This window comes from Theobroma cacao, chromosome 3 (genome assembly GCF_000208745.1).
Source record: "Theobroma cacao cultivar B97-61/B2 chromosome 3, Criollo_cocoa_genome_V2, whole genome shotgun sequence".
In the NCBI taxonomy this organism is placed as follows: domain Eukaryota; kingdom Viridiplantae; phylum Streptophyta; class Magnoliopsida; order Malvales; family Malvaceae; genus Theobroma; species Theobroma cacao.
In genome coordinates, this window is record NC_030852.1 from 3,247,446 (window position 1) to 3,269,585 (window position 22,140).

The 22,140-nt window shown below is 32.5% G+C and overlaps 1 long non-coding RNA gene across 1 annotated transcript; it reads left to right on the forward strand.

Moving 5' to 3' along the window:
• Positions 18,600-21,291, forward strand: LOC108661272. The gene is made up of 5 exons (XR_001927027.1): positions 18,600-18,915; positions 18,988-19,051; positions 19,560-19,641; positions 19,762-19,907; positions 21,116-21,291. It is a non-coding gene; the product is annotated as an uncharacterized LOC108661272 (long non-coding RNA).

Sequence of the window (22,140 nt, forward strand, 5' to 3'; positions counted from 1 at the left end):
GTTTGTTAAAGCTAAATTTTGAAATATAGTGTTCATCTTGATGATCTTGTAAGAAGTATAACCCTGAAGATACTTCAGCAACTCCAATCACCTTCCATGAGTGGAGATCCTGGATAACACAAATCTCATCAGTGAACAAAATTGAAGATTTTTTACAAAAGGTGAGCTTGCTACTGATACAAGATTAAAATGGAATGATGGTACACACAAAACATTGTTAAAGTCAACAAAAAATTCAGTTTAACTATTCCTATGTGAGTAACAATGGCTCTAGCCTTATTTGGTAGATTAAAAAAATAATCTCTAACTGGTACATCAAAAACAAAATCAGACAAAGAACATGATATGTGATCAGTAACACCAGTGTCTATTATCCAAGAATCTTGTTTAAACATGGACCTATTTACATTTTATATTTGAGTGGAAGATTATATGAAGTATTGAAATAGGATACACTAGAAATGTTACTTGGAAAAGCTGAATTTACCAAAGAAGGCTTTGTTGGCTGAGTATTTGATGAACTTGCAATACAATCTTCACTGTTTATACCACTCTCTCTAAAAAGAGTCATTAGCTTTTGACTTGATGCTTGATGAGAGATATCTGTGACATAGAATCTGAACCTACAACTTCTTCATCTTGGTCCTTTTCATTACTTGCAGTAGTGACACTGTTTACTGATTTTCTAAAATTTCCCTTGTTCTTTGTAAACTTGAAAGTATCAGGGAGTCCTATGATTCTATAACACTTGTTTTTTGTATGACCCTTTTTGTTACAATGACAACAAACTAAATCTCTCTTTCCTTTCCTTTTGTTATCAGCAACAGCTGTCATGGCTGAAGATTCCATTGTAGGATTGTTTTAAATTAACAACCTCCTCTGTGATTCTTCCCTTAAAACCATGTTATATGCTTTGTCCAGCTTTGGAAGTGGTTCCATTAATATGATTTAGGACCTCAATGCAGAGAATGACTCATTAAGTCCATTGAGAAACCTAAATTGTCATCACCCGGTACTCCCCTTGAGCCAGTGACAACCACCGCGGTATCCCGATAGATACTCATCACCGAGAATGCCAATCGGAACCCCACAAGTCTTTAACATCAGTTTCTCTTTCCCCCTGTGAGTAACCTTTGCTAAATATCATGTTCTAAAAGTTTTTAAGTTATTTCCAATTTAAAATAAATAAAATAATAATTTTCGTCTCACAAGGGTATTTTGGTTATTTTTTTCAAAAATTTTGAAACCAGCTAAATTGTAACATACGAGTACAAAACACATAATTCATAATCAAAAATGAGTTTTAAAGTCTAAAATCTTCATTTAAAACGAAATTGCGATTATTTGGATATAATAAGAAAATAAAAAAAATATTAAGTAAAATATTCTATTTTCTTATAAAACAATATTTTTAAGACACTACGTAAATAATTTTTATAACGTAAACACAAAATAAATTCCTACATACAGTAGTACAAATAACTAGAGTATGAAATTTAATTTATAATAACAAGTGGGCCCCCGAATAAACAAAAGTAAAGATGACTGTGAACCCACAGTTTAGAGAATGCAAATCCAATGATAGTCCTCGATGAGATCAGCTATCTATAGCCTATTCTGAGCCTGAAATGGATGGAAATGAGAGTGGTGAGATTATAAAATCCCAGTGAGTAAACAGACATCATCATAAACACCTAGAGTTGAGTACATGGAGACGATCAAGTAAATCATCGTAAACTGGGTCACAGCATTAGAATACATTTCATTCAAAATACGTAAAGAGGCTTATGAATCTCATAAAACTAGGCTTGTGCCATAAATCCATTCTCGGGGACACCTTGGTCGAGGCATCCTATCGAGACCGCCAAGGCTGTTAAAAATTAACATTTCGCATAAATCATGTTTTTATTTTGAAAACATAGCCGTTCCTTGGCGTTGGCTGAGTTCCCCCTCACGTGGTGGTTTGGCGTGAAGTGAACCCTAAGCTTTACCCCAAGAGATACCCTACACGCCTCTCCGTTCGAGGTAAGAATATAATGGAGTTTACCGTGCCCCTCTAAAAGGCTGGTCCACAGAAACCCCCTACTGTAGTGATTAATTAATATATAATCCACCAATTCAATAAAATTTGCAATAGCATGACATGGCAATTATTTTATTTACAGTCTTTCAAGGCAAATAAAAAATCCGTATTTCAATACAATTTCCAACCAGCCAATCATGCCCGATTTATCATAAGCCAATCAATTTAAACAATCGAATTGCAACAATTAACAGTCTCCGTGTACTCTATTTTTCAACATCATTATTAATTTCAAACAATTTATAAATTAATTTCATTGAAACACATTTATTCATAAAACATGAAAATTTACCTTTTTAAATCCCTTTTTCATAAAATTCACGAAATCATTTAAAAACCACCCTAGATAATTAAAATGACAGTAAGTTTACTCACAATGTCTAGAGTGCAAATTTTCGAAGTACTCAGACTACTGGTCCTCGAGTGCAATTCCCTTGCCTTTATCGGAGGACTCACCACCTTGACACAATACCAAAATCGAGAAATTTACTACATTGGTATTAAATCGAAATTAAACTAATTTAGACTACTAATGTATGATTTGGAATGCAAAATGCACTAGTAACCATCTAAATTCGATATCGACCTAATTCGTCTTATCACTCGATTAATTGACCAACGCATCCCATTTAGCTCCAAATTGCTCCATTTCTTTTCCAATATCTTAATTCACCAAACACAAGTCAAACAACCTAAAATTTGGCAAAACTACCTTCACTTTTCTTCTTGAAATTTTCGGTCAATAATGGTGCATTAACACCATGATTTTTTCTACTATTTTTCCACACCATAATTCATCGTTTTCTAACGATTTCTCTTAAAATAAAATCAAATTCATCCTCACTCAATACAAGGTAGGTTCGGCCATTGATGGGTGATGGGGAAAATGAATTCTTTTCATGTTGTTTTGTTTCTAGACATGGTAAACTAACTAAAAACACTAACATAACTTAAAATCAAATCAATCCAACATCATTCTCTCTCCATACCCATTCGGCCAGCCATGAATTCACCATGAAAACATGAAATTTAACCATGGAAAATAAGGAGAAATGCATGGGAAAGGTAGATCACAAGTCAAAATCAAGAAATTTTACCTTTTGTCACTTGTTTCCTTAAATTTCCCACACTTTTCTCTTGAAATTCTTCACCTGGGGTTTGTTCTTTCTTTGTTTTCCTCTTTTCCTTGCTTGGCCGAATTTTTGGAGAGAAGTGAGAGATTTATAGGCTGATTTTTAAAGGAAATAATAAAATATTCTAAGCTTGACACATGGCATGTTTACATTGGTCCATTTTTAAAACTTTAAAAATTTTAAACTTTTTATCTCCACCATATATATTTTCTCACTTATCCATAACATAAAAAGTCAATGGATGAATTCTATGAGCATGACAAGTGTTGGTGGTGTAAAATTACAATTTTACCACTAGGGTGGCAAAATTTCCATTTTACCTCTATGCTCTGAAAGATACCGAGATTACAATTTTTCACTTCTCAACCTTAAATCATACTCCAATAAGTCAAATGTAATCAAAATCTTTCAAAAAAATTCCCATTTTGTCCTTGAGTGGCAAAATTACCATTTTACCCTTGGATAGTGAAATTTTCAATTTGACTCCAAATTGATCCTCGAACCCCAAATCACCATTTTAAATCATTTCTGGACTATAAAATTTTCAATTTCACCCTAAACTCTCTATTCGATCTAGTTCGAGGCTTAAATCAACTTTGTTGTACCTCTAGGTACAATACCGACTTTTATAAATTTTTCGGGGACTCTCCTAGCATGCAAACATGTTGTCCATCACATGTATGTCATGACAAGTATTTTACAAGGTCGGGCTTTACATAAATAACATATCCTTTTAGTATTGGTTTGAATACTTACCAAAGCATGTTGGATTACATTTGCCACATTCACAATGTGGCAAACGGCCTAAAGTTTCTAAGTTCTGCCCAAACCCCTTTCAACTCAATAAAGTAAGAGTCCACATTCCTAATACCTTGATTCATAGTCCCTAATGAATATTGTAAATTGCATACATGTGCATCATTTGGGGTTGAAAATTTTGCTTGAAAGTGTTCCAAATTTCTAAAACATTATCCATGTAAAATACTATTGATTCTATAGGTAAGGAAATATAGTCCAAGAGCCAAACAACTATTAGATTATTGCATCTAACCCATGAGCCATACAAAGGATCAATCATGCTTGGTTTCTAAATGGTTTCATCAAGAAATCCAATCTTGTTTCTTATGGACAAGGCTAGAAGAAAAGATCTACTCCATGCAATGTAATTACTGGTAGTTAGCTTGGGATTAACCACTACTGATGCATGATTATCAGAGTGGTGTATATAGTAGGGAGATTAAACATCTTCTAATTGTGAATTGTTATTTCTTGGGTTTCCAAATTTGTTCACCAGTGTTTCCTCAGTTTTTTCCATTAATTAGAATACTAACAGCTCAATTTCAAGAAACTCAAAAATAGGGATTAACAGATCAATATTCTTGAAACTGAATTGACCACAAAAAAAACATAAATTCTCAATCCACTTCCTCAACAAATCAAAATCGTTGTAGAAATACCAATAGAATGAATCAAAACCTAATTTTAGCCCTTAAAAGAATTTGAAGGAGCTCAACGATCAAGAATCCCTTTCTAGAACCCGCTCTGATACCATGTTCGAATAGTTGAAGAGAAAAAAAATGACGAACAACCTTTGTGGAAAGAAACTAATTCACTCCTTCAATCAATTATCCAACTAACTATAGAGGTCTATTTATATTATAACTCTATGATACAAAGTTATTTGGACTTAATTTTGATAATAATTTAGCCTAGTTCTTGTAATAATGCATAAAAATTAGTATATTGTATTTAATTATTTTAAATTAGTTAATTTAGATGAGTCAATCTAATCTTAGTTAATTTTACACTTAATTTGGTGTTAGTGTGGTTAAAAGAGGCTATTATTGATTTATTTATGCTTTTGTATATGTTTGATGAAAGAGGAATTTTAGTGGAAAGGGAAAGCAATTTTAAGGTGTAGACTTCCACTGCACATGTTTTGGTATTTTGGCCATAACTCTTTCTACAAGACTTTAAATGAGATTATTATTAAACCTTAGGAAAGATAAGAGAAAACTCTACAACTTTTATGCTTATCAGTTTTCCCAGTTTGGCCTGGAAGGTAGTCAAATATTTTTTCAAAGTTGACACACTATAGCATTCATAGAGCAATTATGATTTCTATTAATTAATTAGGCAAGGCTACGACCCACATAATCTGATGAGAAAATCCTTATTGGAATTGACTTCTTTCTTCGCCTAGCTTAGCCTAACTTCAAAGCCTATAAAAACAACCTTTCAAAAGACTTTGAAAAGAAGAGAACGAAACACCAGATTAACAACTGAGAGTTAAGCCACAACATCATTGAAGTTAAGAAAATTTTGAAGAATTCATAGAGATTTGGAGATCAAGAGTACAATCCTTGGTTTTTTTCTATCTTGTTGTTATTCTCATATTCCCTTGGTTTTGTTTTTAATGTTAAAATTTTATTTGATGATGATGTGTGACTTGTTAGGGAACTAATTCATTAATCTAAGATTATGATTGAACTCAATATATAGTTTAAATTATTTATCTCTCTTTTACTTATATTTGATAGATTTAAGTTGTTTATTTTATTTTGTTCTTAATTCTTCTAATTGACTAGCCACCAATTAGATTGAATTAGAAATCTATGTTAAATCTTGACAAAGGAGATTTTAGGTAGACCTTAAATAGAACAGCGTACGATAAAATGCACTTAGTTGATTAAGTGGTTTAATTTGCATATATGGTAGACGTACACGTATAAGCCATACGTAGCCAAAATTAGAGTACAAACTTAATGAATCTTTCTTCAATATAATTTGCATAGATATATAGTAAATTAATTGAGAGAGATATTTTTATGAGAAACTCGACAGAAACTTGTATTAGGACTCTAGCTTAGCAACTAAATCCATTAAACTGAGTTAAGAAAGAGAGAGAGATAATATTCAGATGAAGTATTGAGGGATATCATAATCTTAGGTTTGGTAATCACTAGAAGTAATTTTGCTGATATATTAGTTTTAGTTATTAGTTTATTAGTTTCAATTTTTCTTTTTTTTTAATTGTTTAGATAAATTTAGGGTGTGTTAATTTTAGTAGTTAACAATAAGGATTAATTCAAATCTCTGTGGGATCGACACTCTACTCATTACTATATTATATTTATGATACGTATACTTGCATGGGTAGAAAATTAGACAACATTATACAAGAATGAAAAAATTCAAGTGTAACTCAGTCTTAAAGGAAGGAAAAATAAAATAACAGAAAGACAATTAACTCTAAATAACTCTATTTACTGTAACTATAAAAGTAAATACATAAGTTACTAAAGCACATGTTCTTCAAACAAGCTGAGCAAGTAAGCTTCACGTGCCTTCTTCTTCACTTCAATATTGTTGCCTTACAAACATTAGTTGACTAGTACGTAGCATAAGGTCTATGAATAGCATCAACACCAAACTCATTCACATCACGACCAAAGCTCCTACGTTAAGAGTGTTGCTGGAAAATATTAGAATTACTAAAATGGCCTATGCTTGGTAGAATTTAAGTTTGAAACCACCAATCCAAATCTGATTAAGAAAGCTTAACAAATTTTCAAGATTAATTGAATCAATGAGCACAAACCCAAATTTTTTTAACCTTTGAAATTTCTTTCAAAAAGGATATAAGCATCAATAATGTCACCATAATACTTGAAATTACCTTGAAAAGTATGGGCTTTCCAAAGTTCTGGAAAGTTTGTAAAATAAATTAAAATTGAAGCCAAATGAGATTCTGGCCACACAAATTAAAGGAATGTTAGACTTTTAAAGAACCAACAGTAGCTAGAGAATGAGTGGAGCACTGCTCAAAAGAACATTGATAGGTATAAGAGAAAGGCTTATTTAATCTCCACACAAAAAAGTATCACAAACAATTGTCGCAGTGCCAAGGTGATTTCCAAGTTTACCATCAATTCATATTTTAGGATTTCCTTGAATTCATATTACAATATTGCTCGCTATCCCTGTACTTAAGAAAACGCTAAGTTGATATGTTGTCTTTCTAATGATGTTAAAAACCCTAAAAATCTTCTTGAAGATGACTAGCTAAGCAATCGCTTGAATTAGCAAATTGGATTTAGACACACTAACAATAAGCACAGTGTGAAACCCCTAACCTTACATTGAATGATAATGTTTAAACTTAAGTAAGATATTGGATAAGTTTGAATGAATTATCTAATATAATTTTGAATGTTGGATGAGTTTTTCCCAACTCTATTGACATGAATTTTCTTCCTATGATGATGTTGATTTGATATGAAAGTATGATTGAAAAAGGAAACCAAAGAAAGGTAATTTGCAAAATAAGTCATGAAAGGTTGATCCCATGGAAAGGAGGTGTCACGACCCAAAATTCTCATCGAGCCCGTGACAACCGCCGCAATGTCTCGATTGACATTCATTACCCGAAATGCCAACCAAAACCTCGCAAGGCTTTCGCATCAATTTTACTTCTCCCTTATGAGCAACAGTTATTAAATACCATGTTTTAAAGAAATATAGATTAATTTCAAATAAAAAACAATCAAAAAGTAATTTCTACTACACAGGGGTATTTTGGTCATTTTACTCAAAATTTTTGAACCCTGGTAAAAATATGATATACGAGTAATAAGCATCCATTTCATGTCTAAAAATAAGTTTCGTTGTCTAATTCATCAATTTAAAGTGAAATTATAGCTATTCAAATTAAATAAAATATTCTATTTTCTTATAAAACAATATTTATAGAACTCTGCATAAATAATTTTTGTAGCGTAAAAGCAAAATAAATTCATACATACAGTGGCACACATAGCCAGGTATACAAAATATTCTACAATGACATGTAGGCCCCCAAAATAAACAAATATGTACAATAAGGTAGACCTTCGATTTCTAAGGATGTAAATCCAAAAGTATATCCTCAACGAAATCAGCTATCTACAGACTATCCTGAGCCTGAAATGGTTACAAAAAAAAAAAGAAGTGAGTTTTCATGAACTGAATGAGTAAGCAGAGTTCGTCTATAGCATCTAAAGTTGAGTAAATAGAGACAGTTAAATCATCCCATCAATATATATATAATTTATAGCATCAAAACCCATTTCAATCCATGTAAAAACAATCACATTTCATCAAGAAAATCAACAAGGCTTAATTTGTACTCGATGATGCCTTACATCGGGCATCCAACCGAGTCCGCCAAGGCAGTTAAAAAGACATATACACATAAAACATATTTTCACGTTTAAAAATATAGTTGTTCCTTGGCGTTGGCTAAGTTTCACTTTCACGTGGTGGTTCGGCGTGAAGTGAACTCTAAATTTTTCCTTAGGAGATACCCTTCGTGCCTTTTGTACTAAGGTAAATATAACGGGGCTTACCGTGCCCTTCTAATAGGCTGGCCCACGAAAACCCGCCCACTACAATAAGCTAAATACATAACCCACCAAATCAATAAAATTTCGGCAGCATAACATGGCTAATATACTACTATCCAACCTGTCAATGTAAGACAAAACAATTTATATAATTCACAAAACCACAATTTCAACCATTCATGCTACCACAATTTCATAAGCCATCAATTCAAATTATGTATATATATATATATATAATACGAATGTATAGCCTCCACTTACTCTATTTCGAAAATCAACATTTAGTTTCAGAATAATTTATAAATCTCATTCATTTAACCAACATTTAAAATGTAAAACATAATAATTTGCAAATTAAGTGCCTTATTCTTTAAAATCTTAAAACAAGTATAAACCACTTTAGATAATTAAGATGAACATCTGATTACTCACTATAATGGGAATTTGAAGTGGTAGGAGTACTCCTATTCTTGGTCCTCCGACACGATATCTTTGCCCTTATCGGGGGGTTCAGCACCTATCCATAATACACGATACGTAATTCAATACATTGGTGTCAAATTGTTATAAAACTATTTCAGACTCTATATGAATGCATGAAGTTGAATGAGAAATGTTCGGATAGTCACTTAAAGACGGTGTTCTACGTAGGTTCAATTGTGATCGGAAGGAATTTGTATTCGACCTAATTCGAACTATACACCATTGATTTAACCAAAACATCCGATTCAACTCCAAATATATTCATTACACTTCCAATAATCTAATACACCAAAGCATTACAATGAACTTGATTTTTGACTAACTTCACCATTTTTCGAAATTCATTCCGATTCCGAACTAACATACTAATCAATGTCTACATAGTCTCGTAAATCCATATATATCATTAGGAATCAAATCCAAGTCCATTTACTATGATTTTCTCATTTTCCATCAAGCCATTTTCTAAAGGAACTATACTTTTCAATAACCGGTTTCGATATCCAACATCATAATTCATCAATTCCTAGCTAAATAACATGAATTACAACCAAATCCATCATCAACATGCCCTATAGAAAATTCGGCCAAATGAGGGTGGTTGAAGAACATGTGATTTTCTTGCTTGTTTTTCCTTCCAAACATCACAAAATGACTAAAAACACTAGGATATTATGAAATCTAGCAAAATTCATCACCAAAACTTCTCTCTCTAGATTTGGCCAGCAAAGGTTCCCTCTTGAAAACTTGAATTTTAGCCATGGAGAATGAAAAAGAATGCATGGGAAAGGTAGATCACAAGCTAATATAAAAAAATCTTACCTTTACTTGCTTGATTCCTTGAAATCCAACAATTTCTCTTGGATTTTTCCTTCCTAGGGTTTGTTCTTCTCTTTTTCTCTTTGTTCCCTTGCTTGGCCGGCCATAAGAGTGTGAATGTCAGGGTTTTAAGTGAGTTTATATATGCAATTAAAATAATATTAAAGCTTGACACTTGTCACCTTTTAATTGGTCCATGTTTAAAAACTTAATAATTAAGCATCTCATTCCCACCACATATAATCTCTCACTTAAAAAAATAATGGGTGAAATTCATGGGATTGACAAGTGTCATGATGGTGTACAATTCCAAAATTTCCAATTTCGTCCTCATGGACACTTAAAATGACCGTTTTGCCCCTATGTTTGAAAAAATGTTGAAATTGAAATTTTTCACTTCTCAAATTCAAATAATGCTCTAATTAATCAAATTTAGTCAAAATATCATCCAACATTCCAATTTTTCCCTTGAGTGGCAAAATGACCATTTTGCCCCTACATTATGAAAATTTTCGAATTAACTCCAAATCAATCCTCGAATTTTGAATCATCATATTAAGACATTCTAAGATTCAATAACTCTCAAATACATCGTAAAATCTTTATTTGGCCTAATTCGAGGCTTTAATCAACTTCATTGAACCACTAGGTACAATACCGACTTTTAACGATTTTTCGATTCATTCACTTATGCAAACATTCTATCAAGCACATGAATGACATGACAAATATATAATAGAGTAGGGCTTGACAGGAGGGGTCGATCCCTAAAAGTTTAAAGCCTTACATAGCTATTAGAAATGCCTAAAATCATCCTCTATAGAAGGGATAGTCGATCCCCACATCACAAGGTGCTTGAAATAGCTTTTGAAATTGTCTAGGATCGACTCTCATGGAAGAGAGGATCAATTTCCAAATTTTCACATCACATGTAATGACAATTTGGTGACTCCACTAGGGATTCTTGAGTGTCAAGCTGATAAATAATCATAAGTTATCCTAAACCTTAATTAATTGATGATGTTTTATTTCCTTAATCATAAATGGCATTATTTTATTTAGTTTTCTACTATTGCATGTCATTTATTGTTATTTATTCATTTGCTTTAATAAACGTGGGGTATCTAGGATAAAGGGACATGAGATGAGCGATCAAAAGTTGATCCATTCCTTCACCCACACAACACATTTCATTCATGAATAAGCTTTCTACCTGAGCTTTATCCTCATTATAAAAGGGTTCAGTAGCTACACTCTCATAAGGTGATAAGCTCCACATGGGCTAGTGAAACACTCCTACTAAGATTGTGTTGGTGTATTTTCAAAATCAAAAGTTATGTCACAAAATGAAAAGCTATCCTAGCTCAAAAGTTATGTCACATTAAGTGCAATAGTGTGACTATTGGATTGTAGGTAGGTTTTTCATGTGATTTGTATGTCTCTTGGTAAAATGACATGTTGGAAAAATACCTCCAAATCCACAGATTATGAGACAACTTGAAAAAACACCACAGCTAAAAAATTTGAATATGAAAAGCAATCATTTCAAATTATAATTCAAAGATTATGTTTTCTAAAATGAACGGTTGTCCTTTCATAAAGTGATCATTGAAAAATTACATTTATCTAAAGGTTGTGTCTTGCAAAATGTAAGATGTATTTAGACAAAATGGTGCCTTGATGAAAGGGTTATGTCCTTGAAGAATAGACACTTGCAAGCCTATATAAGTGGCTTGTTGCCAACCATTTTGACAAATCAAAACAAAAACAAAATAAAAGCAGAAAAATAAAGAGCAAGAGAAGTGTTGTATTTTGAAAATTAACATAAACAATTTAAGTTCCCATCAACTACAAAAGCATCCAAATTCCTTATAATCTATTTGCTGCAAAAGGTAGGCTCTAAGGCCAAACAACTTTGCAAACCCTCTAATGTATCTAGCAGTCTACTCTCGTAAAGTGTAAGACGAAGTTAAACGTTGGCTTTATTGAATCTTTAAGGCTATTCGCATTATTCCCCTTTGCATGCCGAGTGGTAGGGGAGAAATAAGTTTTAAAGATAACATTTATTGAAAAGCTCACCTTCAAGTCAATTTCCCCAGTTCCTAGAATTCCATTTAAACCCCATTTACACCAACAATTTTAAGACTCATATTCATGGTGTTGGAATTCAAAATGGCTTCACTTAAAGAGATCGCTACCACCATTGTTAAGTTAGATCGCTTGGAAGGAGGAAACTTTATTCAATGGCAAAAAATGTGTTTCCTCCTTACAACTCTCAATGTCGCTTATGTTCCAGATACACTAAAACCAGATGAAGAAGGTGATGAAGAATCAGTGAATCAAACTCTTTTAAAGCAAAAATGGGATAATAATGACTACATATGCATGGGACACAATCTTAATGGAATGTCGGATGCATTGTTCGATGCGTACCAGAATGAAAATAGTGTAAAACAATGTTGGGACCAATTGGAAGCAAGAAACATGGCCGAAGATACAAGTAGCAAGAAATTTCTAGTTAGTCATTTTAGTGACTATAACATGGTTGATAATTATTCTGTTATGAAGTAATTACATGAGCTTGAACTCATGAAGAGACACTAAGAAAACTCTAAACATAAAAAAGAGAAAATGTCTCTCGAGGACCTTGGTAATCATCTTCGAATAGAAAAAGATTATCGTAAACAAGAAAAAGTCAAGCAAGATGAAAAAGAAAAGGATTCTAATGAAAAAAAATCTTGAGACTTCAAAGTTCCATGTGATGGAACACAAACTATCAAGCAAACCGGTCTTGTACAACAAAAGAAAGTAGTCCGTGGGTATGAATGAAAAAAGTCATAACATCAAAAAGAACAAAAAAAGGCCATGTTTTCATTGTAACAAACTTGGACACTTCAAAGTGGAATGTAAACTTTTGAAAAAATAAGACACAAAGTGTGAACAATAACAAGTTTGTGGCTATGATTTTCGAGGTCAATCTTCTCCAAGATGATGGAACATGGTGGATTGACACTCGTGCAACTAAACATGTACGTAATGGCAAAAATTTCTTCAAGACTTTAGAAATAGTTAATGATGGAACCGTGTTGTACATGGAAAATTCCTTCACTACACATGTGAAAGGAAAAGGGACCGTGGAACTCATGTTTACTTCTAGAAAAATACTTGTACTAAACAATGTCTATTATCTACCAGAAGTAAAAAAGAATCTTGTGCCGTGTGGTTTGTTGAATAAGTATGATTTTAAATTAGCATTTGAAGTAGATAAGTTCATCCTTATAAAAAGTGAACAATATGTGGGAAGTGGATACTTGAGTGAAAATATATTCAACCTTAATATTAATAAAAATGTTAATAGTTCTACCTATTATTGATGGAAATAATGATATGTGCAAGAAATGCCTGATTACGAAAATCACAAGAGGCTCATTACCTAAGGTAGAAAGAAACTCCAAATTTCTTGCATTAATACATTTCGAATGCTTGTGATATGCATAGTAGTCCATTTATTGGTGGAAAGAAATACTTTGTAACATTTATAGATGACTTATCTAGATATTGCTATGTTTACTTATTGCTTGCTAAAGATGAAGTAATGGAGAAATTTAAAACCTATAAATATGAAATTGAATTGCATTGTGAATTGCTTATCAATTGTTTATGAAGTGATAGAAGAGGTGAATATTAAAATCCCTTGGATTTCAAGTCCATTGGTATTATTCATGAGATTACTACTCCGTACACATCAAAACAAAATGGTGTAGTAGAACATAAGAATCGAGTTCTTACTAAAATGGTTAATGTTTTGCTTTCTAATTCGGGTCTGGGAAAGGATTTTGGGGTGAAGCCTTACTAACAACTTGCCATATACTAAATAGAATCCCAAACAAAAGGAGTAAAACCACTCTTTATGAGCTATGGAAAGGAAGAAAGCCAAACCTTAATTATTTAAGAGTTTAGGGATGTCGAGTCATAATAAAAATTTTGGAACAAAAAAAAAAGAAATTGGGTGAAAGAGGAATTGAATGTATATTTATAGGATATGCCAAATATAGTAAAGCATATTGTTTCATGGTAATAGAGCCCAATAATTTATATTCCATTAATATAATGATAGAATCAAAGGACACTATCTTTGATGAAATAAGGTTCAATTCAATTCCAAAACCCACAAAACTAGTAACAGAAAGTGATAAACTTTTGAAAAATGATGAGGAAACTATTGAGCTTCGAATAAGTAAAAGAATTAGAAAAACAAAGACATATGGATCTGATTTCCTCATGTACTTACTAGAAGGTACAAGAGAAGAAATATGCGAATACTTACCTTATTGCTTTAATGTAAAAGGTGAAAGTGATCCTCAAACTTATGAAAAGGCAATGATGTCTCGAGATGCTTCATTTTGGAGAAAAGCAATACAATATGAAATGGACTCGATAATAGGAAACAAAACTTGGAAGTTGGTAAACCTTCCATTGGGTTCCAAGCCAATAGGCTGTAAATGAATTTTCAAAAAGAAAATGAAAGTTGATGGAACCATAGATAAGTTTAAAGCAAGGCTACTAGCAAAGGGCTTTAAACAAAAGAAAGGTGTTGATTATTTGGATACATATACTCCGATAGCAAGAATAGCTACAATTAGAATGCTTATAGCACTTACATCTATGCATAAAATGATAATTCACCAAATGGTTGTTAAAATAACATTTTTAAATGATGAATTAGATTAATAGGTGTCTATAAAAAAACCTAAAGGGTTTGTCTTTCCTGTTCAAGAAAGAAAAGTAAATAAGCTTGTAAAGTCCTTGTATGGATTGAAACAAACACCCAAACAATGGCATCTAAAGTTCGAGAAGGTACAACTAGCTAATGGCTACAAGATCAATCAATCTAAAAAATAGGTCTATACTAAATTCCATAATGGTAAAGGTATCATCATTTGTCTATATGTGGATGATATGATAATGTTTTGTATCGATTTGGAACAAGTGGAGAACCCAAAAAGTTTCTTGACAAAGATTTTAACATGAAAGATATGGGTGTGGTGGATCTTTTTCTAGGGATAAGAATAACGAGAGACAATAATGGCCTGGTGGATCTTTTTCTAGGGATAAGAATAACGAGAGACAATAATGGCCTAACATTATCTCAATCTCATGCCATTGAAAAGATTGCAATAAAGTATAATAAGTCAAATTGTATGCCTATATACACGCCTTATGATTCTAATCTAAAGCTAGTACCCAATAAAGACAAGCCAATAATTAATATACCAGGGTGATTGGATGCCTAATGTATGGTATAGTATGTACAAGGCCGGACTTTACTTTTGTGGTTGGGATGCTAAGCCGATTTACAAGTAATCTAAGTAAAGAACATTAGCATACTGTTCATAAAGTTCTTAGGTACTTAAAAAGTACAATGAGTTATGGCATTTCTTATTTATGTTTTCCTTCAATTTTAAAAAGGTATATAGATGCGAGTTGTGACTCAAATAGAACAGATCATACTTTTATGACTAGCTGGGTTTTTACAATTGGTGAAGGTGTTGTTTCTTGGGGTTCTAAGAAACAATCTTGTCAAGAGAACTCCACCATGGTAGCTGACTTTTTAGCTTTAGCATCAACCACCCAAGAAGCGGAATGATTGAGAGATTTACTCTATGAAATTCTGTTGTGGCCTAAACCAATGGTATCAATCTTGATACATTGTGATAATGAAACAATGGTATCAAAGTCATACAATCAATCATACAACGAAAAAAGTCAATTTATTGGATTTCAAAATAGCATTATAAGATAAAGAATTAGTGATGGAATACAGTCACTATAAGTTATGTGAGGTCTTGTGAAAATTTAGCAGATCCGTTTACCAAAGGTCTGAAAATGGACTTGGGAATAAAGACCTCAAGAGGGATAGGTCTGAAGCCTATCAATTAAATCTCCCATGGTGGGAGCTCACGTCCCAAGGTGTGGCTAACTTGAAAGTTTTGGGTACTGACCATTCTACCACATGGATGATTACAAGCACTAATTTATATTTTACATCCCAAGGTGTATAATGTTTGGTTCCCGTAATGTGTGAGGTAAGGTTGAACAAAAGCTCATAATAAACCCATAACATGTATATGTTAAAGTACTATAATTACAAGGTACTTCTAATTGGGGCTACTTATGTGAGCAGAAAAGTCACTACTTCTAGGAGATAAAGGATTGACTTTGACAACACTCATGAATGGATGCAAAACTCAAAGCCATGAAATGTATTGGCAAAACTAGATATAAAGCGAGCAATTATGTGTGTTTAGTGACCTGACTAATCAAATGAAGAATCGATGGTTCAATGCTTGGTCAACCACTCAATTCAGACTAGAACCAATCACACTCTTTAAGTGAAGGTTAAATCTGCTGGATACCTTCCTTTATGCACAAGATTCTCAAACTTGTTGGTATTTGGAAATTTTAAAAATGGTGGGGGATTATTAGTGTATTTTCATAATCAAAGTTTATGTCACATAATGAAAAGCTATCTTAGCTCAAAAGTTATGTCACATAAAGTGACATAGTGTGACTATTGGATTATAGGTAGGTTTTTCATTTGAATGGTTATGTCTCTTGGTACAATGACATGTTGGCAAAACACCTCTAAATTCAAAAGTTATGAGACAACTTGAAAAAACACCATAACTCTAAATTTTGAATATGAAAAGTTATCATTTCAAATTATAACTTAAAGATTATGTTTTATGGAAAGAATGGTTGTCTTTTCATAAGGTAATTATTGAAACAATACCTTTATCCAAAGGTTGTGTCTTGAAAAATGTAAAGATATCTTTTAGGTAAAGTGGTGCCTTGATGAAAGGGTTGTATCATTGAATAAGAAACACTTGCAAGCCTATATAAAAGGCTTGTCGCTAATCCTTTCGACACATCAAAACAAAAACAAAACAAGAGCAAAAGAAGTGTTGTATTCTGAAAATTAACATAAACACTTAAGTTCCCATAAACTACAAAAGCGTCCAAATTTCTTATAATCTACTTGCTGCAGAAAGTAGACTCTAAGGCTAAACAACTTTGCAAACCCTCAGGTGTATCTAACGATCTATTCTTGTAAAGTGTAAAATGAAGTTAGATGTTGGCTTCATTGTATCCCTAAGGCTATTGCCATTATTCCCCTTTGCATACCAAGTGATGGGGGTGAAATAAGTCTTAAAGATAGCGTCTATTGAAAGACTCACCTTGAAGTCAATTTTGCTAGTTCCTTGAATTTCATTTAAACCCTATTTGCACTAACAAAGTAAACCTAGTCCATTTGAAACCTGCAATGGGTGAGGACCAAAGTGCCTTGCTAGTCCAAATAGGATGACAAGGAGGAACAATTTGGAAACTTTTAGTTTTGAGTGAAATTGAACTCAACATATAGTAAACCCTGAGGAGCCATCTCATACGTAGAGCTGTACCGAACTTGTCTTGAAAAGTACACACTAACTTAGGACACATGAAGGAACAATTTTATCTTAGCAACCTCCTTTTTCGTATAAAAAAAACGTCAAAGTGACTTTTAAGAAAACCAAAAGCAAAAAACAAAAAAAAAAGTATTTTTTCCTTCTTTTTTTCGTCTTATTAAAAAGGGAAAGGAACAAGATTTTTTACATTCATTATTTCTCTATTTTTAGAAGATTTTTCTCTTTTTTTTTACTTTCAAAATTTCAAAAGAATAGTTTTCTCTCTTTTCTCCTAAACAGGAAAAAAAAAAAGATAAACATGAAAAGAGAGGATTATTTTCTTTCTTTTGTGAAGAAAAAAAAACAAAAAGAGAGAGGTCTTTCCTTAAAGTGTGGTCTTTTCAAAAAAGAAAAAAGAACAATAGAAAAATGTGCCTGTAGCTCCTTTTGTGCATAAAAATGAGAGAGAAGAAAAAGAGAGAAAAGCTTTCTCTTTTGCAAAAACTAAATAAGGAAAAAGAGAAAAAAGATGTTTCTGGCACCTTTTCTTTTTTTGGAAAGAAACATAAAAAAGAAGTTTTTTTATTTCTTCCATTTTCTTCAAAAATAACAAAAAGAGAGGGATTTTAGTTTCAAATTTTCTACTTCCCACTATACATGATTTCAATAATGTGGTCATCCATACATCAAGGCACCATAGCATTTCATACATGCATGCATATTTTAATATCCCATCACTTCAAATGTTGATTAAACTAGAGCAATATTAGAAATTTGAGAAGAATTGTGATCATTGATGATGTTGGAAAGCATAGAAGATTGAAGGAGAATGTGGAAAATAAAATAATATTAAAATAATAGTGGAAGTTGAGTAAATAAATAAAATATTAAAAGGCAATTTTAAAGAGGTAGGTTCGACCAAAATGGGAGAGTGAGATATTTATGGATTGAAGAATTTTTATCATAGAAAAATTTACATGTGTGGAATGTAATACATGTATTAGATAATGACTAAAGTGGTAAGTAATTAAAATACAAGAACTAAGGAAACTATGCCACATGAAGGTAACGGGGCCGGGCACTTTATGGCCTTATAATGCATGCAAGGACAACAATTGCATGTAATCATTGTTGCATGCAAGTTGGGCGAAACATGTGGCCCCATGTAAAAAAAATTTAATTAAATTAGATTTCAAAATCAGATTGGAAGGCCCTTTTGATCGGAGAATTCGCCTTGCAAGGAAAACAAGAAGGGAACAAATTTTAAAGGGTGTTAAACATAGGAGACTCCGCCCATTACAACTCTTGGAATCTGTCATTCTTCTTTGCTTAAAACAAGACCATTCCCAAACAAATTTTCAAGAATTTTGAACTCCGAATATTACCTTGTAGGTGGGGAAGAGGCTTCAAAAAAAAATTGATAGAGAAGGGAAAAGAGTTAAGTGTCTCCCCCATTTTGAAGTTCAAGCTAATGTAACTTTGGTTTTCTCAACGGAGCGTATCAAACCATCTTTGAAGGATAATAGGCTCTACAATGGAATCTTGGCGTTGGGAAATTTGCTAAAGAGGTAAGAAATTATTAGTTTTAGACATTACACTTAAAATTAATCTGTTAAAAGTTTTCAAATTGTTTGTGGCAGCCATTTGTGCCTTGGGTTGAAAGCTTGCTGGAGATTGTGGTTAAGTTGGGGTTAAGCCATAAACGTAAGAGCCTTGGGCTTTATTTATTAAATATTTACTATATTTTGCTGCTAGTTGGAAAGAATTTTTAGATGAGTTTGAGATTAACGGATTGTAATATAATAATTATTGTAAGGAAGTTGGGAAAGAAAAAGATGAGCTTGCTGGAAATTTTGATTTAATGTCTTGAATTAGAGGTTTAAGGTGGAGTTATTCGTTCTTGGAGGTAAGGAAAATGAATATAGTTAAGTGGTGTGTAATTTCAATGTTGAAATGCTAGTTAAAAGCTAGTAAGATATGGTTGCTTATTGATTGATAAATGAGCTGGTAGTTGCCTTAGGTGGTGATTTTTGGATTTGGTTTTAAATGTTGGGATTAAATGCGGTTTAAATAATGGTCTGGTTTGCTGTCAGTATGATATAAATATTGGATTTGATGCTAGCTAGGTAGGCAATGATGAATTTAATTCTAGTTGATTGCTTAGTTTAACCATGGAGTTTGATTAATTGAATTAATATGTTTCAATTTAAAGGAGTAATGAAGGAAAGTGTTGAAAAAAAAATTCCGCTAGCATTGTGGTCTAATATCAAGGACAAGTTGGTAGAAATTTGAAGGTAAGAAAATAAATTGAAATTGGAATTTTGTTGCTATAATGCTTGCTGCACAAATTATGTAATAGTTTAGTACTGAGCCTAGTATTGAGAAATGTCTTTGCGCATGCCACTAATGAACAGTTGAGTTGGAACCCCGGTTGTTGGAAGAAATCAACAAGGCTTGGGTGATGATGATGGATTGAATTATGCTAAGTCTCCCAACAGAAATAGAACAAGCTTAAACTATGGAAAATTGGTATAATTGGTGAGAATTCCCACCAAAGAAGGTGAATGGGCAATTCCCTTTTAAAGCATTTATTGAATGGTGAATATGATATATTAAATAAGCTAGATATGCCCACTGTTTAGATATTATTCAATTACATTTAGTTCCGATGTTTATATTTGGATTGCAATTGGGTTCCATGAGCTGTTAGTGATTAGGAATGATTATTAAGCTTGTTTTATATGTGTTGTTTATGTGGGAATATCAAAACTATTAAGCTGTTTACAAAACGAGAAATAAGCCTTTGAAACATGATGAGATTTTATACTCTATTTTGAAGCATTCAAAATTGTATGTATTACACTCTCGTATAAAGGCCCTAAAGTGGTCGTTAATGAGTTTTCTAATATGCCTTGGTGGCAATTTTCATGATGCTTAAGTGAAATATATTATCTATGACATGCTCATTGATTTTCGTAAGTGAACTTGCTATTTTAATGTTCACTGATTTTATGATGAACTTGTTTATATATTGCTCACCGCATTCATGATTTAAACATGCATACACACCTTTTGAGCTTATGATTGAATTGATTATATGCAATTGAAATTCCATTAGTTTATTTTCTTAGGTAAACCTTATGGGTATAGGTCTTGTTACCATAGCAGTTTTATGTGATCTTTGTGCACAAAGTAGTGAATATTGATAATTGATAATTGATAATAAAGGGAGACCTGAAGCCTCGACTCATATTTAGTGGCGTGGGGAGTTTCCATGAGTAGGTAAAGGGGGACCTAAAGCCCCGACTTATATTTGGTGATGTGGGAAGTTCTCACAAGTAGGTGTTGATGTTATTGATATCAGAGAGAGAGCCTAAGGCGCTATATTAGACCTACCAGAGGAAACCCTATTTGATTCCTTTTTATTAATTAAGCATGGCATTACTATTATATTTGTTTGAGAAAACCATGGCTTTCGTTTATTAGTTTACATGACATTCAGGAAATTACATTGTTTATAATTGCAATAGTTAATCAATTTTATCAAGCATGAGATTTTTACACTGCAAAAGTAATTAAAAATTTTGAGATTTAAATTTAAGCATCTTATATTGATTTGCACATAATCTATTAACTTTGTGCATAGTTTATATTGTCATACATATATATTATTATTATGCTTTTGTTAAAAGCTCTACTTAATGCTTGTTTCCTTTCCTGTCCACTCACTGAGTATGAAAGGCTCACCCAAACTAGTTGAAATGCCAGATAAGTAAATTTTGGGGACCAATTGTGGTGAGAGGACTTCAGCTTGCAACGTAGGTAATTGGTGTCTCATAGCCCTACCCTTGTATTACTCCATTAACTAGATGTCGAGTGGTCAACTGTTTAAAAGAAATGTTGTATTTTTAAAACTATTTTGGGTCGAGGCCTTTAGGTATTGTTTAATTAAATTTGAAGTTATGTTTTATAAAACATGTTGTGTAAATACTTGGTATTCTTTTTATGAAATCCTATGGTGATGAAGTATTAAAAATTGCTACATTGGCACATATCATTGTTACTGTGATGGATGATATAAAGGAAATGAAATTACTAGGTAAGATAAAAATATTTAAAAGGCTTGCCGAGTCGTATGAGCTAGCTTGCATGATTTGTGCTCCGGTAACAACCGTAGGTGAGGGTCGTTACACATATATCATATTTTCATCTACATGCAATTATCTCATGTTTATTCTATGTTGTTAGATTTACAAGAAACGGAATAAATTCATTTTTTGAAAAAAGAAAAAAAGCATCCAAATTTTTATTCAAGTTTCAATTTTCTTCTCTAATTTACTTTGGTTGGGATCATTAGGATTGAAAGATATGGAACATCAATTGGAAGTAAGGATAAGTGCACTGGAATGCTATCAGGAAGAATTTAGACATGACCTTCGAAGAATGAAAGGACAGATTGTCGAATTGATGGAAATGGTTGAACGTCCCAATAAAACCAATAAAATTCATCCTCAAGAATCCCCATCACTTCAAATTGAACCATGCCTCAAGCAACCATTGAATGAAAACCAATTTGTCCTTAATAGGTCCAACACCTTACTTGGTGGCCTAAGTAAAGATCCAAGGTTTGGAAGAAGTCATGAGAGGGATGGATGAGTTGAATACACAAATGATTGACCTAAAGAGTTTCATGACCAAGATGGGTTCCTTGGGTCTTGCTTAACCTTCAAACAGTGATTGAAAATCAAGCACATACTTCCAACCCACCATCATTCAACCATCATTTTTACCCA